The 26,954-nt window shown below is 45.1% G+C and overlaps 1 protein-coding gene across 8 annotated transcripts in view; it reads right to left on the bottom strand.

Moving 5' to 3' along the window:
• IL1R1 (interleukin 1 receptor, type I) overlaps positions 1-26,954 on the bottom strand; it is a 137,664-nt gene that overhangs the window by 56,295 nt on the left and 54,415 nt on the right. The window contains exon 2 of one of the 8 annotated variants that reach the window (XM_010829667.1): positions 13,781-13,845. The exons of the other annotated variants lie outside the window; for them this stretch is intronic. The gene's annotated coding sequence lies outside the window, so the exon portion shown is untranslated. The remainder of the gene's footprint in view (positions 1-13,780; positions 13,846-26,954) is intronic. 8 annotated transcript variants of the gene reach the window in all.

Below are 26,954 nucleotides of genomic sequence, written 5' to 3'. Positions count from 1 at the left end.
TAACCTCCTTTGTGTGCTTCCCAGGTGGCACAGTGGTAAAAGAATCGACTGCCAATAAGGAGATGCAAGAGACACAGGTTCAATCCCTGGGCTGGGAAGATCCCCTGCAGGAGGAAATGGACATGCGCTCCAGTATTCTTGCCTGGAAAATCCCATGGATAGAGGAGCCTGCTGGGCTTTAGTCCACGGGGTTGCAAAGAGTCAGACACGACAGCACGCACACACATGCACATAACCTCCTTTATGAAGAAGAAAAGACACACACGGCAGGCAGCGCTGCCAACTCTTGGTTCTAATTGCAGCTTTCATCTTGTTCAATGAAGGTAAATGGCCACGGAGACTTCTAGTGTCTGGTTTTTGCCACGTTAGCGCAGAAAGAACACAGCAAGTTCCAATGGCCGACTGCTTTAGTAACTTCCAAGAATTGTTAGCAACCTAGCAGAACTGGACTGGCGGGCCTTCTCTTTTTTACCAGGCTGTCTTTGACTTGGTGACTGCTTCAACACATAACACAAAACCACGTATGACCACGTCATCTATCACCATCCAAAAGGCAGCCGTTACCAACTTCCCTGCGTCATCAAAAAGAAAAGGGCTGAGCGAACCTTTTGTGCTTAGTCATACACAAAATACGTAACAAGAGTACCGCTTTCCTTAAACACAGTTCTCAGTCTAATGTTCTTTCCTTGTAACTCTACACGGTCCCGGCATCACTGGTTTTCTACAAGATTCTGGAACTGGTCACCTTCCCTTTTTTCCCCGAGCACCCAAGCACCTTCCAAAATCCAGATGTTACAATCTCTCAACCCTTTGATCCTTTTGGAATATAACTGCCAAATTAATTTCTTTAAGTGGTTTCCTTCAACATGATCACTGTAATACATTAAAGGGATTTTCCAGGGGCTCAGTGGTAAAGAATCCACCTATCAACACAGGAGATGCAAATTCAATCCTTGGCTTGGGAAGAGCCCCTGAAGGAGGGCATGGCAACCTACTCCAGTATTCTTGCCTGGAGAATCCCATGGACAGAGGAGCCTGGCGGGCTACAGTCCACGGGGTCCCAAAGAGTCGGACACGACTGAGTGACTAAACAAATATATTAAAGGTGGATGAAAATTCTCTACTCCTCCTTTAACTTAGAGGCAAAGTCAGATTTCCCTTCCCTTGAATCTGGCATCCCCTTAAATCAGTGACTTACCCAACCAATTCTAACCAATAAAATGAGATAGAATAGAATTTCTGGAACTTCTGAGACAAGATCATCAGAAACCTTTCAGCTTCTTCCTGAGTCTCTTGGAGGACTCTCTTGGTGCCCAAAGCTACCTAGTAAGAAGTATTACTCTCCAGAGACTGCCGCACTATTGGAAACCTTAAATTCCATAAAGACCACATAGATATACCCAGTCCACAGCCCCAGCTGACAGCCAGGACCTACCCCAGCCATGGGAGAGCCATCTTAGATGTTAAGCCAGTCAACTCTAGTCAGCTACTATCTGACTACATACCCAGGAGGGGCACCAAAGGAAAACCTCCCAGCTGAGTCCCCTCAACCCACAGAAGCATGAGTGATAATAATACACTGTTTTTTTAAGTCACTGAGTTTGTAGCACAATAACAGACCAGAAGCAATGGCCACACTCAGGAATGTGCCACGATTCTCTGTGGCCCGTCCTGAACCATGGCAAGTCAGCCCAGCCTGCGACATCTCCCAGGATTAAAACGACACTGATCTCTTTTCTCCATCGTCACCTCTGAACACTGCCTAGTCACAGAGTTCCTTAATATCTATCTCACCAGCAAATAAAGGAAAAATGAGAGGTATGAGATGGTCAAATAGGTTTAGCTTTAAATACACTATTCAGAGCAAGAGAAGTGGCTTATAATCTTGTACTTTTCAGCAAATGCTAACTGCAAGAATGATTTAGTTTCTAGTGTTTTTATTCCATGATTTTCCAAGAAATAGTACAACCCGTGAGAAGTAAGCCTCTGTCAGCGAAGATACTTAGAAGAGTAATGCGAGGCCATGACTTCTGACATCAGAAGCAGAAGAAAATCTGGGCAGACTCAAGAATGCCTAGTTGTTTAATCGTTTCCCTAATTTCCAAAGGCATGGACGGCAGCCTACCAGGCTCCTCCGTCCATGGGATTTTTCAGGCAAGAGTACTGGAGTGGGGTGCCATTGCCTTCTCCGAAAGGTTATACTAACACTCACCTATTCCTTTCTCTTGTCTTTTCTCAAAACAATGTGGCAAAAACTTGGCAGCCGGTGAACTGCTGTCCAACAGTCACCCCTGTTCACTTTGCCCCCAGGGAGAATGGAGCTGGGTCCAAGTGTTGGGAGATGAGGCCATAGGACCACAGAGGCCTTCTTTGCCTCTTGCATTCTTATTAGTAAGTCTCTAACTTAAGAGCTTTGATGGACGATGCTGAGCCATCCCAACTCTGGGATGGCTAGACCTACTGATGGGCTCAGCCTGTGGTCAAGAATACAGCTGGTACTGACCTCGGAGAAAGCCAATGCCACGGGGCCCTGAGTCATCCCAAGAGTGACCATAGTAGAAGCTTATGATCTTAATTCCTCAATAACTGCATAAAATATTCAGACTTGGGACCAGTTTTGGGCAGGAGACACAGAAGATTCCCTGAGTGTGACTTCTGTATGGGCACCAAAGATGCCTTCTTGTATTCCTCTAGATCTGTGCTACCCAATACATGTAGCCTCTAGAAGCATGAAGCTATTTTAAACATTAGTAACTGACATGAGTTTGAGCAAACTCCAGCAGCAGCCTGGCATGCTGCAGCCCATGGGGTCACAAAGAGTAGGACATGACTGAATAACTGAACAACAACATAATTACTTTACATTCATAAATATAATGCTTTGTCCATAACTATTTCATATCTATATTTTTCGTTTCTCTGGTAAATATAATATCTTCAGGGATTAGAACCATGTATTTTGGAGGGAGGATGGGGAATCTCTCTGCTCTCTGTCCCAAAACACTCATATCAACCATATCACTACCCTGGATGTCAGAATTAGTCAACGTGTAGGCTAAGGAAAGTCTACCCTGGTGGCTTAGATGGTAAAGAATCTGCCTACAATCCAGGCCCATTGACTCATTCTTGGCTGGCAGCAGAATTCTGCTACAGTTTCTGCAAGTTCACAGATATGGCAGTCAGCCATGAGCATGCCTCAAATTCCTTAAACATCTCAAAAAATGTTCTCTCAATTTTGGTTGGAAATGCTTTGAGAATATTTATATAAACATAGACCAGAAATAATGAATATTAGCCAGGATCAAGACTTTTGGGGAAACAAGTAGATTGTGAATGATCTCAAGTGAAAAACAGCCTGGTGATTGCCAGGTTCTAACAAGAAAAGCTCCCCAGGTTGTGAAGGTAGGAAGGAAAGTGAAGGGGGAGAGAGAAGGGGCGGCCTATGAATCCACTGTCTCCAGTCTTGCTGAGCCCAAGAATACTGAAGAAAGACTTATTAGCCATCACGGTCATTTGAACACAAGCATCAGGAGGAAGATGTTTAGAGGAAATTGTATGAATGTTGATAAAAGATTGTTAAAGAGTAAAAGATATTCTACATTAGTAGTTTTCAAGGGGCTTCCCTGGTGGCTCAGATGGTAAAGAATCCACCTGCAATGCAAGAGACCAGGGTTCGATCCCTGGGTTGAGAAGATCCCCTGCAGGAGGAAATGGGAACCCTCACCTACTCCAGTATTTTTGCCTGCAGAATCCCCATGGACAGATGAGCCTGGTGGGCTACAGTGAAGCACACAGTGGTTCTCAAAGGTCCCTGAGACCCACCCAGGAGGTCTACAAAGTCAAAGCTACTATGATACTAATTCAAAGATAGCCTGTTCTTTTTCTGCACATGTCTTCTCACAAGAAGCTTTTGTTATTGTTGTTCAGTCACCCAGTCATGTCCGACTCTTTGGGACCACATGGACTGCAGCACTATAGGCTTCCCTGTCCTTCACTATCTCCTGGAGTTTGCTCAAATTCATGTCCATTGAGTCGGCGATGCTATCTAACCATCTCATCCTCTGCCGCGCCCCCTCCCCTTCTCTTCCTGCCCTCAATCTTTCCCAGCATCAGGGTTTATTCCCAGTGAGTTAGCTCTTCACATCCAATGGCCAAAGTTTCAGAGCTTCAGCTTCAGAACAGTCCTTCCAATGAATACTCAGGGTTGAATATCACAAGAAACCACATGACCTATAATATCTCACAGACTAGGTGCAGATACAAGAATTTGTCTTCTGCTGAGCCAAATATTAGTGAGATTTCCACAACAATGGAAACAGTATAAAACAATGCCAGAAAAAAATTCTATTTTTAAACTTTGTTTTAAAAATCTAATAATTTTTATAAAGGAGATGTGACTTATGGTAACAGGTAATGAAGTTACTATTTTCAATGATTAATAAAAATTCATTTTAATATTTAGTTTCATTTCTAGATCAATATCAATAGTGAATCCATATAAACAGATCTTTTTAAGTTTAAAGTTTGCAATAATTTTTAAAAGTGAAAGGAGGTCTTTAAATCACAAGTTTGAGAACTTCTGTTCTGCAAAAAGCTTGGGGAGGGCTTCTCTGAAGGCTCAGTGGTAAAGAATCCACCCACCAGTGCAGGAGACATGGGTTCAATCACTAGTCCAGGAAGATCCCACATACTGTGCAGCAACTAAGCCTGTGTGCCACAACTGCTAAGCTTGTGTTCTAGAACCCAGGAGCCTCAACCAGAGAAGCCACCACCACGAGAAGCCTGCACAGCACAACTACAGAAGAGCCTGTATAGCAATGAAGACCCAACACAGCCAAAAATTCATTTTAAAAAAGCTTGGGTGGCTCTATGGAGACTACCATGAAGTTCAAGGAAGCATCTTCCCAGAAGCAAGGATCAAGGGAAGATCAAGGGGTGAGAAGGGAGAACCACCCCAACAATGGCTGCTTCACCTGTTACCCAGACTTTGAAATGGAACTAAACAGCAGCCCCTCTGAGCCTCCCTAAGAAACCGTGCCCTCATTCACCAGTGTGATCTGAACTGCTCTCTTGGGTTACACAAATCCCAGCCTGAGTTTCTCAAAGGGTGTGCAAGACAGTCAGTGGCATTTATAGCTTACCTCACCACGGGGTCCCTAACTGTTCATTTGACCCAAATCTCAGTTCAGTTCACGTCGCTCAGTCATGTCCGACTCTTTGCAACCCCATGAATTCCAGCACGCCAGGCCTCCCTGTCCATCACCAACTCCCGGAGTTCACTCAAACTCACGTCCATCGAGCCCGTGATGCCATCCAGCCATCTCATCCTCTGTTGTCCCCTTTTCCTCCTGCCCCCAATCCCTCCCAGCATCAGAGTCTTTTCCAATGAGTCAACTCTTCACATGAGGATCTGACCCAAACTTAGTAACTGATTATACAGGAAGGACACACAAACATCAGGACATACACATATCTGACAATGAGTTAGATGCTTTCGTAGAACATCCATTCAGAGTCTGTCATACAGAGGGAAGGAAGGAAGTCAGAAAAAGAAAAACAAATATCACATATTAACACATGTATGGAGAATCTAGAAAAATGGTGCAGATGAACCTATTTGCAGGGCAGGAATAAAGATGCTTCCCTGGTGGCTCAGCCGGTAAAGCCATTGCAGGTGGCTCATTCCTGCAATGCCAGAGACCCAGATTCAATCCCTGTTTTGGGAAGATCCCCTGGGAAGGGAATGGCTACCTACTCCAGTATTCTTGCCTGGAGAATCCCTTGGACAGAGGAGCCTGGCAGACTACAGTCCATGGGGTCAGAAAGAGTCAGACATGACTTAGTGACAAAACAACAATCCACTCAGGCTCTGTGAATCTATGGAAGGGTATAACATTCCTGCCCTGTTAACAGAGAAACTTCACAGGGTAACTGAGCAGCTTACAGATAATGAATGTACCTGAGAATATTTTTAACTGAATAGTACTGGAGTGGGTTGTCATTGCCTTCTCCGAATAATACTATACAAAGAAGCAAATATTACTGAAGCTTTATGAGCCATAAACTCCTAATGTGATCCCATTTTGAAATAGGGATATTTCTGGCAATGAGTGGATCCATATTTCTGACTAAAAGGGTAGATACACTAGTATATACACCAGCCAATAAGTTTCTCATTCCAAAACACTAACCAAAGCCACAGCTAAAAAGCGGGGATTATCTGCACAAATACTCCAGTCTAAAGTAATCAGGGATGAAAGGTACAAATAGCTTGGTCTCAGGTGATAGGACACTAAATACAGTCAACATCACAAAGGACTCTCAGGAGCCGAAATCTAAACAGTACTCAAAGACCGAGAAGGGCTTCAAGGAAACAAAACGGTGGTTGGCAACCAGAAGTTTCTCAACCTTCCTCACGCAAACTCTGAAACGTTAAGTGTTGCCGCGCTGAAGTGGTTCTGTTTCTCTTCATTTTTCATTGTTAAAAAGCTTTGCCCAAATTTGAATCATTTCCTGTCTGAACAATTGCAATCTCTCTTTCCTGTCCTTCCTACACAATTAAACTCCCTATCGCCTCTGCCAGAGAAATTCCCTCCTCGTTGCCAAGTAAGCATTTCAAATTGTGAGATGGCCCCCGAGCACGCGCATGCGCACACACGTTCCTGCTCTGCTGAAGCCTCTCCTGGCGCGTCAGAGCACGTGTCTGCATCTCACTTACTGCACACGGTCCTTCATGATCTTGTCTACTCACGGTCTGTTTCTACTAGCATGTGTGCCCCCAGGAGGATGGGAATTTGGTTTGTTTTATTCACCATCGCATTATCATTATCTGGAAGAAAGCCTGACATGTGGTAGATGCACATCATGGAAAATGAATATCATTGAACTCTGTACATTGAAAGCTCTTTTACTTGATTTCAGGGTTGTTTTTTTTTTTTTTTTTTTGTCCCTTCCATTTAATAATACTTTATCTTCTTTCAGGGGCTTTCCTGGTAGCTCAGATGTCAAAGAATATGCCTGCAAATGCAGGCGATTCGGGTTTGTTGCTGGGGTCGGGAAGATCCCCTGGAGACGGGAATGGCAGCCCATTCCAGTACTCTTGCCTGAAGAACCCCATGGACAGAGGAACCTGGCTGGCTACAGTCCATGGAGTCGTGAAGAGTCGGACATGACTGAGCAACTAGCATCTTTTCATCTAACTTTTTATTTCGTATTGGAGTATAGCCGATTAACAATATTGTGATGGTTTCAGGTGGACAGCAGCAAAGGGACTCAGCCATACATACACATGTATCCATTCTCCCCCAAACTCCCCTCCCAGCAAGGCTGCCACATAACACTGAGCAGTTTCCTGTGCTGTACAGTAGGTCCTTGTTGAATAATACTTCTTCTTCTTACCCAACTCTTTGTCACAGCCCTTGAGAGGAATCTTCAGCTGTCTTTGTTACATCTCACCATGCACTGTTCATGAACATGCAGGCCTTGAGTTTGAGAACAACTTTCCTATACTGGGAGGGCTTCTCTGGTGTCTCAGATGGTAAAGAATCTGCCTGCAATGTGGGAGAACTGGGTTCAATCCCTGGCTTGGGAAGATCCCCTAGAGAAGGAAATGGCAACCCACTTCAGTATTCTTGCCTGGAGAATTCCATGGATACTAGAGTTCTTGGGGTTGCAAAGAGTCAGACATGACTGAGCTACTAACACTGTCCTATACTGGATCCTTCTGAAGGAAGATGGAGACCTGACTCAGCCAATGGGACTCACAGGATGGAGCACAGTGTTTCTCAACCTTGACCCCATGGGGAAGTGAGAAGAGGAGAGAAACCTGATGTTTGAATCAGCAGTCAGCCATTTCCAGGGCTGCTGCAGGCAAAGGCCCAGAGGAAGGATGTGTGCAGGAGCTCAGACCAGCTCTCCCAACCCTGGCTTTGCCTCCTGGGCTCACAAGTGGGCTGAGAAGAGGACTAACACTGTTGTCGCTATTTACTGAAGCGCAGTGCCTTCAAACCCAGGGTAGACCCAGAGGGCCCCGTGCCTGGCTGTGTGCCAGAGTCTCCTGGACCTTCTATAGTCCTGTCTCCTGAGCAGACTCTACAGGGAGTGCCTGCGAATCTGGATGTTTTTTTATAAGGGCTTTTTGGGGGTTTGTTTTTGTTGTTGTTTATGTGGCTGTGTTGGGTCTTAGTTGCAGCACAGCGGAACTTCATTGCATCCTGCAGGATCTTTTTCTTTTTTCTTCTAATGTGGCATCACCTATTCAGTGGACATGAACTTGGGCAGACACCTGGAGATGGTGAGGGCCAGGGAAGCCTGGTGTGCTGCAGTCCATGGGGTTGCAAAGAGTCAGACAGGACTTAGTGACTGAACAACAACATGTACAAATGAATCACTGTGCTGTAGAGCAGAAACTCACACATGGTAAATTAACTATACTTCAGTCTTAAAAAATGGTTATAAACCTCTTAACTCGTCCCTTAGAACAAACCTACGAGTTGGAGAAGAAAGCACTGTTTTCTCTGGTTTGTGCTTGTTGTCTGCTTGCTCAACCCTCGACTTGATTCCATTTCTCATTCAAAATTTGTGACTTATCCAGTAATAAATCTTCCAGGAGAACTACTTCAAATGCCAAGTCTTGCAGCATCTCAAGCATCACAGGTTTGTTTTCATTTTTTTGCACAGACGGGCCCCCAGGAGATCCTCTCAGCTTTGCTCAGCTTTCCTTTAAAAGCACAGAGAATGTGAGCATTCTTTTTAGAACTTGTCTTTATGCATGTGAACTCTGCCTAGATATTTTACAGTCAAGACCACAAGAAGGGCTTGACACAGCGGCACTGGCTGACCTGGCTGAGCAGTAAGTACCAGAGTGGGGCTGGAAGCACTTCATATTTAGTGCTTCTCCTTTGTAAACATCTTCCTGACTCCCGCTCCTCACCTGTATACCAGTGTACACTCTGGCTGCGAAACGTGACGTAATTCTGAGCCCGTCTTTATGACTGCTCTCAACACACATCAGAAATCCTCCCCTTTACTTCCTGGGGAAGTTCTCACTCCCAGAAACAAAAATAAGGTTACCAAGACCTATGACCAAGGAGGATGGAGATACTGTTTGTGGCAGACAAAACCCCACCTAAGAATGATTCTTCATTGGGGACCTCCCTGGTGGTCGAGGCATTGAAACTTTGCCTTCCAATGCAGGCAAAGAGCCCTGGTTGGGACACTAAGATCCCACATGCCTTGAGGCCAAAAAGCCAAAACGTAAAACAGAGGGAAAATCATTACAAAGTCAAAGAAGACTTTTTAAAAATGGTCCACATCATGGTACGTATATACCATGGAATATTACTCAGCCATTTAAAACAATGAAATAAGGCCATTTGCAGCCACATGGATGGACCTAAAGAGAGTCATTCTGAGTGCAGTAAGCCAGAGAAGGAGAAATATATGACACCCCTTATATGTGGAATCTAAAAAGAAATTATATAAATGAACTTACTTACAAAATAGACTCACAGATAGAAAATGAACTTGTGGTTGCTGAGGGGAAGGGATAATTAAGGACTTTTGGAAGGTCATGTACACTCTCCTATATTTAAAATGGACAACCAAGAAAAACCTATTGTACAGCGCATGGAACTCTGCTCAATGTTATGCTCCAGCCTGGGTGGGAGGAGGGTTTGGGGGAGAATGGATACATGTATGTGTATGGCTGGGTCCCTTCACTGTTCACCTGAAACTACTATTGTTAGTCAGCTATGTCCAATATAAAATGCTTCTAGTGTTAAAAAAGATAAAAATAAAAAAAATTTTTAAAGATTTTAAAAATGGTCCAAATAAAAAAAAAAAATTATCCTTCATGCAGAGATGATACAGGAAGTTGTAAGAGAAAATGCTCTAGTATGGTTTTCCTAGCAAGTTGTTCAGAGAAGGCAATGGCACCCCACTCCAGTGTTCTTGCCTGGAGAATCCCAGGGACAGGGGAGCCTGGTGGGCTGCCGTCTCTGGGGTCACACAGAGTCGGGCACGACTGAAACGACTTAGCAGCAGCAGCAAGTTGTCTGGCAGACAGAAGATAGCACCTGCTAAAAAACATGCACTGATCCTTCCAGATAGCTGGGGAGTAGCTAAGAAAGAGCCTCCAGGGGATGGGTCCAGTTGTCATCCTCCAAAGCTGTTCCGCCATGTTCCTCTGCATCCTCAGCTAACCTTCCCCTGCCTCAGTAGTGGGGGCCATATCTGAGGTAGGGTTGTATTAAATAACTATATTCTTTCTAGGTCACTCTTTCATTGTTTCTGGTTGCCTGGCAGCTTCTACCTTTGAATGAGAGGCACCCATTACCTTAAGGAAAGGAAGACAAAGGCTGGAATAAAGAAGGTATTGCTCGTCTTTGAACTCCACAGTAGAGTTTAAGGCCATGGCCAGGCTAGAGCCTAGGCTAAAATGTCCTTAATTGTGATATGTGCAATGGGAAAGGGAAAAAAAAAAAGTGCTGACAAGTAACTATGACATCATCTATTGCAAGATGTATCTTCAAATGTGGTGGGAAAGACTCCAGACTTTGTCAAGAGGCAAAAAGGAATTATTTGCAACTCTTCAAACTGGTCTTTACTTCTCAAGAATCAGGGAAGAAGAGTGGACCCACACACAAGAGAGTGAGCAGGACTGGACTAGGGTGAGGTGGACACGGCCAGTGGTTGTGGGAAGAGCCTGCAGAAAGCGGAAGAGGAGGACGCAAGAGCTTAGCTCTGACGGTTAAGTCTGGAAGTGGGGCTAGAAACCTGTGGTCACTGGGCTGTGGTCTTCCCCTGGGGTGGCCTGGGAGGTGGAAGTTCCCCAGAGAGGTGGGCTCAGAGAGAGACCTGGCTTCTAGCCGGGCACTTGGGTGCGGCAGGCGGGGGGCAGTCACAGAGCCAGGGAGCCACCACCAGCAGAGTGGGAGGAGCCAACAAGGATTTCTGGAACCAGGAGACTGGAGTCCAGGGGCCTCACATTTGGGGGGCAATAGGAAAGCCCATGGCTGTTGGCACCAAGCGGCTTCTTGCCCCGCACCTGATGAGACCTGCCACACCCAACAGACACACGGGGCACCGGAGACCACAAGGACCCAAGGACAGGCTGCGACCTGACCCAGAAGAATGAGACATCCCTGCGGGGTGTGTGAGCGGGGGTCCCCCCCTCCACCACCCCTGCAGACGTGCACCCACCTGAGAGGACCAGAGGAAGCCTGAGGGGGATGCTCTGAAAGGTCATTTCCCAGGAGTTACTGAGAATAAAAATAGGCTCAGTGGCAGATATAGTAATGCCTCCCACACCGGACTGAAAACCTTCACCTTGGACTCACACGCTGGAACTTACTGATCCTGACCTGTGCCCATTCAGTAAATATTTATGCAGCTCATGCTTCCTGCCGGGCAGTGTGCTAGGGATTTAGGATGGCTCCGAGAACAAATCAGAAACCCCCCCACTGTGGAGCCCACATCCTGCAGGGTGTGGGCAGACGGTGCACTGTGAAGGTGATAAGGAAGGGACTTACGCAGACTGGGAGATGTGAAGCTGGAAAACTAGTGTCTGCCTTGAGGAGTCTGGGCCTGAGAGCAAAGCCATGCCCCGTTACACAGCACTCACCCCCACTGCGCCCCTGTGCTGGGCTCCCCCAGCGCCGCCTCCCTGTGAAGAGCACCGAGGACAGAAGAGTCAGCACAACACAGGTCCCGTCCTCAGCCTCAGCGGCCTGCTGGCTCAGCCGGGGCGCCGGCATCCCCAGCTTCACCGGGCAGGAACTGGGCTTTTCCGCCATCTCACAGTTGTTTACCTGGCATTCAGGGAAGTGGCGCCAGGCACTGGGCAGGCACACAGCACGCTCACACGCACATGTGAAACACTCACAAAGTGCACACAAGCCCCAGAAAAAATACGCACGCGCACAACATACAGAACAGTCACAGAGCACACAATCTCACAACATGCAATCACACACACAACACACACACACATTCATAACACATACACCAAACATCATGCAACAGATACCTACATACTCACACAATATACAGAGGCATAACACACACAAAAGATACAACACAACACACACTCAAACAATACACCCTCACACAAAACACACAGAAAACAGCCACGCAACACACCATATACGCATAAAACACACACTTACACAACATATACAAAATAGTCACAGCGTACAACACACACACAACACAGTCACACACTCATACAACATACACAAAACATACACACAGCAAACACAACCCCTCCCCACCCCACACACACAACATACACACTCACACAACACACACATCCAAGTCTCCATGCTAAAATGTTTTCACGTTAAATCCTCCGGACAGAGATGCAGGTGGACAAGGCCAACCAAGCAGGTGAAGGTGAATGAAACGAAAACCCGGAAACCTGGGGGCAGGGGTGTCCCAACTGAGCCACCTCAGGACTAGGCTTCGGGTCCCGAGTTCCCACAGGAGCCCCCACAGGGGGCCTATGAATGGTTTATGACCATGAGAGTGGTTTACAGCCAAGATTTCTGGGTCTGCTCTCATTATGTAATTTCTGCTAAGATGTTCCAGATTCTGTCCATGCCAAGGCCAAGAGGGTGTCTTTCGACACCTGGCACTTCGGGGAAGTTACAATCACATTGTGCAACTGTGTCATTGGGTCTCCTTTCCAGAAGTTAGTCTGACGCAGTGATTTAAAACATTAACCCGCCAACTGCACACAATTTATTTTCCGATTTTCAGCAGATCAAAGTAAGTGCAATATTTGTTTTTCTCTTATGTTGCCTATCCTTTAATCTGCTGAAACGTAGAAAATATTTTTTTTCTGCTATTGCCAGGTTATTGTTTTAAATTTCTCTACATCAGACTAGCTTCTAGAAAGAAACCTCAATGACATATATCAATGCATATACGTGGAATCTAGAAAAATGATACAGATGAACCTATCTGCAGGGTGGAAATGGAGACGTAGAGAACAGACTTTGGCCACAGCTGGGGGATGAACTGGGAGAGGAGCATTGACGAGTACGCACCACCATGTGTGAAATAGATGGCTAGTGGGAAGTGCTGTGTTGCACAGGGAGCTTAGCCTGGTGCTCTGTGATGACCTAGAGGGGCGGGATGCTTGGGGGTGGGGGACTGGGAGGGAGGTCCAAGAGGGAAGGCATATATGTGTACAGCTGATTCACTTCATTGCATGGCAGAAACCAGTGCAGCACTGTAAAGCAACTATACCCCAATTAAAAAAAAAAAAAAAAGGAGTACCACACAAAAAAAGAAAGTGCAATTTGGTTTCCATAGTAAATATCCCAGCTTGGCATGACAGCACAAAGTGATTGAGAGGCTTCTGTGGTTAAAGGTATATCTTTGAAGTGCCATAAGGAGCTTATGTTTTAACTAGATATACTTGAATTATTGAAAGAAAGTTCTAACTGCAGCACCAAATTATAGCTTTTACCATTACCTTCTTATAAACATTTCCTTGGTACAGAGCTGTATACTTACTAGGAGCAATTTTAAAAGAATTGTGTCTGTATTTCTTTTCATGATATTAATACTTCCCAAACACATCCTTTGCCATGACTGTGAAGAAAAACTCCCAGGAGGTAACAGTTTTAGCCCCTTTTCAAGGTCTCAATAAATGAGAGTAATTCTTGAAACTCAAGTGCTCAGGATGTTTTCTGCTCAGCTGTGCCACCTGCCCCAACACACAGCAGTGTCTCTGAGAAACCCACATCACACATCCCCAAGGGGCCATGCAGACCTGGAAAGACATATCCACAAGCAACAAGCTGCTTCACGTCCTTTGTGGAACACAGCAAGATTCACCTAAAGAAATAAAGAAGCAAGGAACACATGAGAAGAATATTAGGATGGAGACTGGAAGACGGCTCTATCAGTGCGGAAGTGACTGAAGTAAGACAGTGGCAACTGTTTAAAGATCTGAGATATCGGAGGTAACCAACAGTAGCATATGCAAGCATCCTGTTGCAATGTCAACAGGAGAACGAAGCCACAAATATGCGTGGTGGGGATGCCATAAACACTTCACACTGGAGGCTCAAGGTGCCTCCAGCTCTACTCTTTCCAACAGGGCTATGTCAGCCTCAGTTTCCCATCAGTCACGTGGGGATAACAGGGCCCACCTGGCCAGGATGGTGGACATACAAGTAAACTGCTTACTGCTGCAGCTGGCACATAGTAGGTGCTTTGTGCAGTTATTTTTGGTCCCAAAAGACAAGTGGGGAAGGTGTTATGATTTCAAGCATAGAGTAAAGATGCCTTTCCAGTCCAAAACTGGACATGTGGTTTGATGAGAAAACAGGAAGATATGGGAAACATTGCCCAAATATTTAAATATTTCAATATTTTATCTCCTGACTTTGTTACATAGCTATGATTCATATGCAAATAAGCCTTCCCTTTATAAAGTAATTTTTTCCCTTCCTCCTTTGTGATCAGATTCTTTCAAACTAGGTCAAACACCTATTGCCATGGGATTATGAATTATACTATATACATATATGTATATGGATTATACATGAGAACAGTAAGAAGCAAAACTGATCAACTCTAGATATGCAAATTTATCTAGAAATATGTCAGCCTTGTAATATAGAAAACACTAGGAACAAGCATAGAAAGTCAGCTAATGTGATTTCACCCCTTTCTTCTGCTAAGAGAAAAAGTGGACCCAAGAGTTTTCAGGATGATTGTGTGTGGGGCTGGCGGGGGGGGAGGGAGGAATTCTCCAATGTCTGGAACATGATGCAAATAAATGTTCTTAAATTGAAATATGGTTGACATCCTATGTTAGTTTCATATGTACAACAAAATGACTGAATATTTGTATATATTACAAAATGATCACAAGCCTAGTGAATAACCATTGCTACCCACAGCTACAAATTTCTTTTCCTGTGATAAGATCTAATCTCTTAGCAATTTTCAAACATGCAGTATTCTTAACTATGGTCATTATGCTGTATGTGACATCCCAGAATTTGTTTATTTTATAACTGGAACTCTACATTTTGACCCCTTCACCCATTTTTATCCTCCCCACCCCCTGCCCCTGGTAACGACCAATCCGTTCTACCTCCGAGATGATTTAAAATCAGACTTAGACAAAGTTATCTCAATTATAGAGAAATCACTCCCTCTCTTTCTTCCCCTTTTAGACAGAATCACTAGCAACATTTTCTTATGAATAAAATTCTCAAAATACATTGATGAACTTCTAGAGGCAATAAAATTAATCGAGAACCATCATTGGCAGAAGGATGTTGGCCATTTGTGCCAAAACCTGACTGACCTTTCAATGTGATTATTGTATTGTGAAAAGAATTTTAAACAAGCAGTTACCATATTTACGTAAGAGTCAACATGGCCAAAACTGAAATAAATACTGTGCAAACCATCAAACCTCTTAATGACCAGAGAATCTTTTTATTTTCAGTTTCACTGTTACTATTTGAGACAAGAGTACATGTGTGGGAAGCTCTTCAATTTCTCCCTCAGGAGGAGGACTGGGGAAGAAAAAAGTAGAGAAAAGGAAAGATGGATAAGGCAGGGATAAGGAGAAGTCTGACCCACCCTGATGCAAAACCCACCCACCTTGTGGCTGCAAAACAGACATGCACGACCTAAATGGGCTTTTTTCTCATTTTGGCAAATGAAATGTTTATACCGAGACTTCTCTTCTAGAGCATCCAGATTAGCTGGATAAATAATGCTAGGCAAGCCCCGACTTGCCTGTTGCTCGGTCTTGGCAGTCAAACCCCACCCCCACAGGGTGCCCCACTCCTCTGGATAAAGCTGAGAACCCTTGCTCTTGTTCCAGACCTGCCCTGCCTCCCTCAACTCCATCTTTCTGACAAAGTTCCCTGTTGCCTGGATGCTTCCAGGCTGAGGTCAAATCGCATACCAGTCTCCTTGCCAGTTTTACCATTTCTCCCTCATTCCTTCTACCCAGAATGTCATCCTTCGTCTTCCTCCAGCTCAAGACTCCCTCCTCCTCCTCCTTTTTCTCCTCCTCTTCCTCCTCCTCCCAGGCCCATCATCTATATTGTATGCCCCTTTCAGAGGGCATTCTAGGGTAGTTCCCACCCCTCCAGCCAGGGGAAGCCAGGGTGACCATCTCTACCTCCTCTGAGCCCTTGGCTTCCCTTCTGCCTCCCTGTAGCACCAGCACCCCAGATTCTGTATGGCTGAGTTCTTCTCTCCCTGATACTCATCAGGTGCTTAAAGGTAAGCTCTCCCCTGACTGGCCATAGCTGGAGCAGAGCAGATGTTTACATCTTTGCCCGATGAATGAAAGCACTCCATTCACATTGCTTATACCCACAGTCCCTTAGAAAATTCAAACCACATGGACAGGACAGAGAGCCCGTGATCATGTCCGGGGATAAGCTTTCTGGGAAATGGACCTAAATTCCCCCAGCAGAGGGATTTAGCAATCACTCAGGACAACTCTTGTCCTAGCCAGCTTCTTGTTGACTTGGGCAATTTACAGAAATTACGGCTGTCTATTTCCCGGGTCAGTGGTTCTCAGCCTGCATTAGACCAGCTACCCCCAGAGAGTATTTTTTTAAAAAATAACTCTTCCCAGGCTGTGTCTCAGTCTTATTCCATCAGAACCTCTCGGGTGGGGCTGCTGCTGCTGCTGCTGCTGCTAAGTCGCTTCAGTCATGTCCAACTCTGTGCGATCCCATAGATGGCAGCCCACCAGGCTCCCCCGTCCCTAGGATTTTCCAGGCAAGAACGCTGGAGTGGGTTGTCATTTCCTTCTCCAATGCATGAAAGTGAAAAGTGAAAGTGAAATCGCTCAGTCATGCCTGACTCTTAGCGACCCCATGGACTGCAGCCCACCAGGCTCCTCCGTCCATGGCATTTTCCAGGCAAGAGTACTGGAGTGGGGTGCCATTGCCTTCTCTGGGGGTGGGGCTGAGGCACCGATATTTCTTAAGGCTCCCAGGTGATTCCAACAGGAAATCAAGACAGACAAACACTGACCTACATCATAGAGGGTGATGTTTCTTCTATCTATATGTAGCTGAGTGGATCCCCTAATGCAGCCACACCATTTTCTACACTGACTGGGCAGACAGGGTCCAGGCAGAGGAATAGAGTCCAGCTCCAGGGACTTATTCACACCCAGAAGTTTTCCCTAGAACAACAGTTTATGATCCAGATATCAGTTCCAGACTAAAGGAAGTGTCTGTCTCCACCACCCCTCCTCCACCCCACCCCAGCATTTTTCACTTTCCTATGAACCTAGTTTCTATCCACCATGTCCCCATTACCTAAATTTCTTCAGTATTATAACGGGGGGTGGGGGGGCGGGGAGCGGAATCTTAAAACTCTGATCTTGCAGTTAAGTAAATCTCAGAATTTGAGGTTGATGAGAAATATTTAAGCCTGGTGAGTGATGTGGGGTGCGATTTCCCACATCATTACAATAGCAAAAATGTAACCTCTCCTCCCTATGAGTCAGCTCAGTAACCCACTGTGTTCATCTAGAGAAGTGCTTAAACCTTGAGAGAAATGTATTCAAAAGAGGTTGTCACGGCAAGTATCACATAAGATTTTTTTAAATCAACAAGTCAAATAGATACCCATTCCATCACCTCTGACAAGAATCATACATTTTCTCTCCAGGAAAGAAATGCTGTCATTTTTTGTACATCATTTTACAGTTTATTACGTTGCTTGTTTTCCAGCTTAATCAAAATACGATTTACGTATTACATTTGTGTAATTTTAGGACTGTACAATGTGTTGATACATTTTAATACTGACAAATATCACCACCATACTGTCAGCTAATACCTCCCCTCATCATATAATTACCACTTCTTTTTTTTTTGTAGGTGGGAACCTTCAAAGTTTACTCTCTTAGCAATTTTTAAGTATACAATACATTAGCCAGAATCTGCATGCTGTCCATTTGTTGGTGGTCAGTGGCTAAGTCGTTTCTAACTCTCTGAGACCCCATGGACTGCAGCATGCCGTGCTTCCCTGTCCTCCACTGTTTTCCAGAGTTTGCTCATCTTATCCTTTGTCACCCCCTTCTCCTCCTGCCTGCAATCTTTCCCAACATCACGGTCTTTTCCAATGCTGCATATTGGATCCCCAAATGTGTTTCTTTTTTAAAGATTTTTTTTTTTTTTGATGTGGACCCCTTTTTAAGGGTCTTTACTGAATTTGTTACAATATTACTTCTGTTTCATGTTTTGGTATTTTGGCCCCAAGGCATGTGGGATCTTAGCTTCCCAACTGGAGATCAAACCCACACCCCCTGCATTGGAAGGCAAAATCTTAACCACTGGGCCACCAGGGACATTCCCCAGACTTATTCATCTTATAACTAGAAGTTTGTACCTTTTGACCAACATCTCCACAGTTTCCTTACTCCCCAGCCCCTGGCAGTACCACTCTACTGTTTCTCTGAGTTTAGCATTTTTGGATTCCACATGCAAGTGATATCATACAGTATTTGTCTTTCTGTCTGGCTTATCTCATTTAGCTTAACGTCCTCAAGCTATGTTCTCGCCAAAGACAGGATTTCCTTTCTCATGGCTGAATAATATTGTATGTCCAGTATATACCACACCTTCTTTATCCATTCATCTACTGACAAACAAATAGTTTCCATGTCATGGCTATTACGAATAATGCTGCAATGGACATGGGAACATAGGTATCCCTTTGAGATTTCAGTTTCATTTCCTTTGGAATATATACCCAGAAGTGGAATTGCTGGATCATATGCTAGTTCAATTTTTAACTTTTTGAGGAATCTCCATACTGTTTTCCAAAGTGGATGCACCCATTTACCTTCCAACCAACAGTGCACAAATGTTCCCTTTTCTCTACATACTCATTAACATTTGTCCTCTATCATCTTATCGGTGTACAGATTATTCATTAACAGAGAGATGGTATGATCTGTGAAACCAGGTTTCTCTCACCTATTTCAGGCAGGGGATGTTTAAACCTTCCAGAGAAATATCTATTGAGTTCCTACTATGGTTGAACTTTTACTTTATTGCATGTATGGTATTGATTTCAGCTTAAAAATTATCAGCAGGTCATTTCAGAGGCTAGAAAATAACCCTGCACATGATGCCTTTTTAAAACTCTCATCAGAAATGGTAGACGGGAGCCTTAATTATATTTCTCATGTGAACAAACTCTGACAGCTTCAGCACTTCTACAAATAGGAGTTCAAATACATTGCAGAAAGAGCCGCTCACTGACTAGCACTTAGCCTCTTGGAGTCTCATCATCATGTCAGCACAATGAAGCGTGAAGCTCAACTGGGAGCCCGGCTGAGGATGCTGCCGTTCATCTGCCATCGTCAGGAGGTGGCAGCGCCTGTCCCTGCCGGTCCTGAGCCCCATCTCCCTTTGGACACATTGAAAATAGTAAAGCCTGTGTACAGAGCACAGGAGATGTCTGTAAAGCACCCAGATGTTGCCAGGAGCGGCAGGATGATGGCTGATCCTGGCTCATTCAGGAGCTGGAGGCTCTGTTGGCCCCTCCAGGACAGGATGACAAAAAATCAGCCCAGAGCAAAGAGATCAAAGGGCCAGCGAGTGAGAGCCAGGTAATAAAAGGTCTGAGAAAAGTTGTCCCAGATTTCCGGTCAAGTCTGCCCTCTCACTAAGTCCAGGAATGAAATGAGGGAAACCACAACAAACTTTGGAGTCATATTCATGGTTGTGGAATGTGTTGGCTCTGTGACCACGGTGGAATATGTTGTTGGCATAACTGATGGAGTGAAAAGACAGCTTTCGGAATGGGAAAAAATAATAGCAAATGAAGCAACTGACAAACAACTAATCTCAAAAATATACAAGCAACTCCTGCAGCTCAACTCCAGAAAAATAAATGACCCATCACAAAACGTGCCAAAGAGCTAAATAGACATTTCTCCAAAGAAGACATACAGATGGCTAACAAACACATGAAAAGATGCTCAACATCACTCATTATCAGAGAAATACAAATCAAAACCACAATGAGGGACCATTTCACGCCAGTCAGAATGGCTGCGATCCAAAAGTCTACAAGCAATAAATGCTAGAGAGGGTGTGGAGAAAAGGGAACCCTCTTACACTGTTGGTGGGAATGCAAACTAGTACAGCCACTATGGAGAACAGTGTGGAGATTCCTTAAAAAACTGGAAATAAAACTGCCTTATGACCCAGCAATCCCACTGCTGGGCATACACACCAAGGAAACCAGAAGGGAAAGAGACACATGTACCCCAATGTCCATCGCAGCACTGTTTATAATACCAGGACATGGAAGCAACCTAGATGTCCATCAGCAGACAAATGGATAAGAAAGCTATGGTACATATACACAATGGAGTATTACTCAGGCATTAAAAAGAATACATTTGAATCAGGTCTAATGAGGTGGATGAAACTGGAGCCTATTATACAGAGTGAAGTAAGCCAGAAAGAAAAACACCAATACAGTATACTAACGCATATATATGGAATTTAGAAAGATGGTAACAATAACCCTGTATGCTAGACAGCAAAAGAGACACAGATGTATAGAACAGTTTTTTGGACTCTGTTGGAGAGGGAGTGGGTGGGACGATTTGGGGGAATGGCACTGAAACATGTATAATATCATATAAGAAATGAATCGCCAGTCCAGGTTCAACACAGGATGCTTGGGGCTGGTCTACTGGGATGACCCAGAGGGATGGTACAGGGACGGAGGTGGGAGGGGGTGTTCAGGATGGGGAATATGCGTACGCCCGTGGCGGATTCATGTTGATGTGTGGCAGAACCAACACAATATTGTAAAGTAAAAAAAAAAAAAAAGTAGTGAAGTGATAAAAATAATAATAATAAATAAAAATTTAAAAAAAATAATAAAGGCAATCTGAAAGGAAAAAAAAAAAAGCTGGTCATATCATTGTCACAGACAGATTGAACACAGATATCAGAAAAAGCCTAAAAGTCTATGAATCCTAAAATAGTGATTTCAATTATAATTAGTACTGATGCAGTTCCAGTTTTATAAATGTTTCTGGACTTGTCCTTTGTACTTGTCCTTTTGACTGCCCCCATCTTTTACCTGGTGGCTCAGATAGTAAAGAATCTGCCTACAATGTGGGAGACCTGAGTTCTATCCCTGGGTCAGAAAGATCCCCTGGAGAAGGAAATGGCAACCCACTCCAGTATTCTTGCCTGGAGAATTCCATGGACAGAGGAGCCTGACAGGCTACAGTCCATGGGTTGCAAAGAGTCAGATACAATTGAGTGACTATTTAACGCTTTATTACTAGACAGTCCCAGCCTCTGCCCCATGTTGTGTTCATTTGGGCCACTCTGTTTGGGTCAAGCACCGGGAATTCACCTGCAGAGTCCCTTCTCCTCGGTAACAAACCCTGGACCAGGAGGCAAAGCTCCCTGAGATGTTAACTGATCTCCCAGCTGTCTGACTTCCTGCCCAGGTAGTCCTATCTCCATGGAAACCTGCATCCCTGAACACATCTTCTCGATCAGCAGTTCCTAAATCCTTCATTCCAGACTCATCACCTACACACACACACACACAAATTGCCACTCTGCTCTGGCCACAAATGACCAGTGTGCCCTAGGGAGGACCCCGAGAGCCCACCCAAAAACACCTGACCTCAGTTCCTTGTGTTTCTTCACAAGATGGACGCATCTCTGAGCTTCAAGCCCTACCATCAGGCATTTGAGGGTGTGGTCCAGCCCTTCTGCAGGGTCCTGCCAATACTCCAGACTCAGAAACGGAGCAACCCCATAATAATGCAACCAAAGAGGCCAGAGTGAAAGAGCACGCAGGCTACAGAGAGAGAGCCCTCCTCCAGTGATGAGGCTGAGGGATTTTGATCTGTTTGGGCACCCAGGGAGCTCAGTGTTAGGGGCCAGTCCCAGCTCCATCCTTGGTTTACCCCGTGGCCTTGAGGAAAGAGGCCTTTCTTCACCTCTAAAGATAGAAGGAACACATTACCTGCCTCTCCCCAGAAGGACGGAAGGGAAGCTCGAGCCCCTGCAAGCAGCTCCCACAGTGCTCTGCAAGGCCTCCCGTCTCATCTGGAGCCAGAGCGGCTGGGCCCCTTCCCTGCCCCCTCCTGCCTTCCTTCTGGCGTTGACATTTGATTCTGTCTTGAGGCTGCACTAGAAGCGACCGCTCACCATCCTCCTCTCTGGGTTTCCCCGTCCTCCTCCTCCTAACCCTAGAAGCGCTGAGCACAAGACTCAGCCTGGACTGAAAGTTCAAGAACCATTTCTTGAATTAACCCTTGGCTAATTTAGTAAAAGCTGAGATGCCAAGCAAGTCCCTGGTGCACGAGTTTCGTTCCAGGGAGGGTAGAGGGTGCTTCTGTGGAATGTCTGTGCCTCCAGGTTCAGGCAGAGCACCTGTTGCTTGTCACACGCCCAGGAATTCAGGGCTGGGCGAGAGAGTGCCGTGTCCTGGGTGCCAGCCTGCCACTGTCTTTCATAAATACAACAACATCCCCCAGCACTTGCACAGAGGGACTGGATCTGCCTAATGTCACACAGGTGAACACTTGTGGTCTGGGAGGTAAGCCTGTGCACACGCAGGCATCATCTCCCCAGGCTGTGACTGGCAAGTTCAGAATGAAATCCAGGCTCTGCATCATGGCCCCACCACTGTCTACACCACCGTGATCTGGCCCCTGCCTCCATCTCTAAGCTCCCTCCCACTCACTCAGCCCCCACATACTGAGCTTCCTCTCCCCTCCAAGGGGCTCAAATCCCACTGCCCCTCTGCATCAGACCTCACCCCTCCTCACAAGGACTCCCCATCACCAGGTGACTCACACCCAGCCCGTCACCACTGTCTCAGCAGCCATCTGTGTCTTTCACGATGTTTATCACACCCTCAACTCAGGCTACTGCCCGGCCCCTCCATGTGATCCTCGAAGGCTGCAACCAGATTGCTCTGCCCTACCATGGTGCCCCATGGGTGGATAACCACAAGGCTTAAAAAACAACTGCTGTGATCACAGCTGGTTTTAAAACGATCTCAATGCCACTACACACATATTAGAATGACCAGTGGCAACTTACTCCAGCATTCTTGCCTGGGAAATCCCATGGACAGAGGAGCCTGGTGGGCTACAGTCCATGGAGTCACAAATGGGTCAGACGCGACCTATCAGCTAAACAGCAGAGCGACCAAAATCCACAACACTGACAGCAGATCCCGTCAGGGATGTGAAGCAACAGAAATTCTCAATCACAGCTGGTGAGAAGGCAAAAAGGTGCCAGCACTTTGGAAGACAGTCTGACAGTTTCTTATAAAACTAAACACACTCTTACTGTAGGATCCTACAGTCACTCTCCTTGATGTTTACCCAAAGGGGCTGAAAACTTACATCCACACAAATACCTGCACATGGACGTTTAATAGATGCTTTATTAATAACTGTCAAACTTGATAGCAGCCAAGATACCATTCAGGGGGTGAATGGATAAATTAAGTGTGGTCCATTTAGACGATGGAATGCTATTCAGTGCTGAAGAGAAATGAGCTCTCAAGCTATGAAGAGACATGAAGAAATCGTCAATGCAAAATCCTAAGTGAGAGAAGTCAACCTGAAAAGGCTACATAACATTTACAATCTGAAGAGGCAAAAGCATGAAAACAGTGTTGGTCACTCAGTCGTGTCTGACTCTTTGTGACTCAGGAGCTTTGACTCATCAGTCTCCTCTCCTCTTGAAATTCACCAGACAAGAAAACTGAAGTGGGTTGCCACGGCCTTTTCCAGGAGATCTGCCCGACCCAGGAATCAAACCCGGGTCTCCTGCATTGCAGGCAGGTTCTTTACCTTCTGAGCAACCGTGGAAGCCCAAAACTAAGGAGGCAGTAACAAGTTAAGGGGTTGCCAGGGGTTGGAAGGAGAGATGAACAGGTAAAGCACAGTGAAATGCCCTGCGTGTTACTATAATGATGGGCACATGTCATCCTACATTTGTCTAAACACAGAATATACAACACCAAGAGTGAATCTTAAGGCAGACTATCTGGACTTTGGGTGATAATGACGTGTTAGTGTAGGTTCATCAGTTGTAAGGAATGAACCACTCTGGGAAGGGGGCATATGGACAATGGAGCAGGTTATACACATGTGGGGCAAGGGTTATATGGGAAATCTCTTTACCTTCCCCTCAATTTTGCTGTGAACTTAAAAGTGCTCTCAAAAAATTAAGTCTAGGGACTTCCCTGGCAGTCTAGTGGTTAAGACTTCACCTTCCAAGACAGGGTGTATGAGTTTGATCCCTGGCCAGGGAGTTAAGATCCCTTATGCCTTGTGGCCAAAAACCCAAAAGGTAAAACAGAAGCAACATTGTAACAAATTCAATAAAGACTTTAAAAATGGTCCACATTAAAAAAAAATCTTTAAAAAAATAAAGTCTAAAAATCCTGTTATGTAAGACATGAAAAATTTAAAAACACTGAGTTAACTGCTTCCCCCATAAGATCACCAAAGCTAAATAATACAAAGAACAACAAAAACAGCCCCCAGTTTGCTAGTATACCTATTTTGGTAGGCACATGAGGAAATACTCTCTCAAACATTCCTGGTAGGGGTGTTAATTGTTACAACCTGTTGTAACAGGTGAGAAATCTTGAAATATACATCAAATCACAAACCCACTCAGCCTTTGACCTGGCAGTTCCACTTCTAGGAATTCAGCCAACAAATACTCTTGCTAGCACTTCTGCAAAATGACACAGGCAGGGCTATTTCTTATTCATTGCAACATCGGTTGTAATAGCAAAAGACTGCAAACAACTTGAGTCAGCAAAAGGTAAAAAGGAAGCCTTTTTGATGCAGATTTAGAACCAAGTACAGAAGAGCGTGCGTGGGCTTCCCTTGTGGCTCAGTGGAAAAGAATCCGCCTGCCAATGCAAGAGACCTGGGTCAGGATGATCCCCTGGAGGAGGGCATGGCAACCCACTCCGGTATTCTTTCCCGGAGAATCTCATAGACAAATGAGCCTGGTGGGCTATATAGTCGTTAGGATTGAAAAGAGTCAGACATGATTGAAGCAACTTAGCATGCACCCACACACAGAAGAGTGTATGTGCTTAGTATGTGATGGTTAGTTTTCTGTATCAACTGAAACGGGCCATGGGATGCCCAGATAGCTGGTGTGTCTGTGAGGGTGTTTCTGAAAGAGATTAGCACCTGAATTGGTGAACGGAGTAAAGCAAATAGCCCCCTTTCCAGTGTGGGTGGGCTTCCTCCAATCCCTTGGGGACCTAAATAGAGCAAAAAGGCAGAGGAAGATTGAATTAACTCTGCCTGAAAACTTGATCAAGGACGTCCATCTTCTCCTGCACTTGGCAATTCTGATTCTTAAGCCTTCGGACTGGACAGGAGTCTACACCATTGCTCTCTGGCCTTCTAACTATACCATCTGCTTTCCTGGGTCTACAACTTATAGAGGGCAGCTCCCAGGACTTCTCAAGCCTCCATAATGGCATGAGCTAATCCATACCTTGTTATAAGAATCTTCCTGGCTGGGGGAAAGGGATAGTTAGAGAGCTTGAGATGGATGTGTACACACTGCTATATTTAAAATTGATAACCAACAAGGACCTACTGTGCTGCACAGGGAACTCTGCTCAGTGTTACGTGGCAGACTGGATGGGAGGGGAGTTTGGGGGAGAATAGATACATGTATATGTATGGCTAAATCCCTTGGCTGTTCACTTGAAACTATCACAAAATAGTTAGTCAGCTATTAGTTGGTCAGTCAAGTCGTGTCCAACTCTTTTGTGACTCCATGGACTGTACGCCACCAAACTCCATGGGTTTTCCTAGGCAAAGATGCTGGAGTGGGTTGCCATTTCCTTCTCCAGGGGATCTTCCCAACCCAGAGAAGGAACCCACATCTCCTGCATTGTCAGGAGGATTCCTTACCACTGAGCCACTGGGGAAGCCCATTAATCACCTATATTCAAATATAAAATAAAAAGTTAAAAAAAAAAGACTCTTCCTAGATAGATATAGACAGACAGGTATATAACCAACAGGAGACTGAAACAGCTATATCAATACCTATATATTAATACATCTACATACATATCAATCCCCCATTGGTTCTCCAAAGAGAGAACAGATCCAGTGAGAAAGAGGTGGAAGAGACTAGTAACAGTCACCTATTGATGAGAAAGACTTGGCTGAATAACCTTTTTAAAGCCTTTTAAATTGTGTGCTATTTATTCAAAAGCACATGAACCGTGTGTTTTTATTCGTCATCCCTCAAGTCCAGCAGCCCGTGAACTCTAGAGTGAGGCTGTGTCGTGAACCCCAGGCGTGCATTAACTGATGTGACTTCAGGCAAATCACATCTCTGTGCTTCCATTTCTTAATCTGCAAAGTAAGATGATAATAAGGACTCCCTCATACACAGGGCACTCAGAACCGGATGTCCCACATTAAGGAAGTACTCTAATGGTTATTTGCCATGATTATTACTTATCCACTATAAGCGTCAAACCGTTGCTGAACGTGTACTTGACCCTGATTTTAACAGCTGACCACTGAGGTCAGAGTGAAATCCTGTACCCCCTATAAAGCCTTCCATACTTGTGGCAAGCCCATGGGACTTGCACTCACTAAAGCCGCCATCTCCATTCTCCTGGTTCTACCCCTGGTTGGAATGCATCCGCTTCACATCCATTCAGAGCTTTAAAGTTGTACTCAGTAGAAACAGAAACCAACCCACACTAAACTAAACAAAGAAAACAGTCAATGCGCCCCAGGAAAAAAGCTCCGCTTTTGAATCTTCCGTAATTCCTCTTGGGGGATATTCATTTCCCTGGAGAGTTGGGTTAAAATGTTCCTAGCTTGCTTCCGCTGATTCATTCAAAAAATGTTTATGCCCCACCTCAAAGGG

This window comes from Bison bison, unplaced genomic scaffold (assembly GCF_000754665.1).
Source record: "Bison bison bison isolate TAMUID 2011002044 unplaced genomic scaffold, Bison_UMD1.0 scf7180017864508, whole genome shotgun sequence".
Taxonomy (NCBI): domain Eukaryota; kingdom Metazoa; phylum Chordata; class Mammalia; order Artiodactyla; family Bovidae; genus Bison; species Bison bison.
This window is presented reverse-complemented; position numbering and strand designations above follow the sequence as displayed.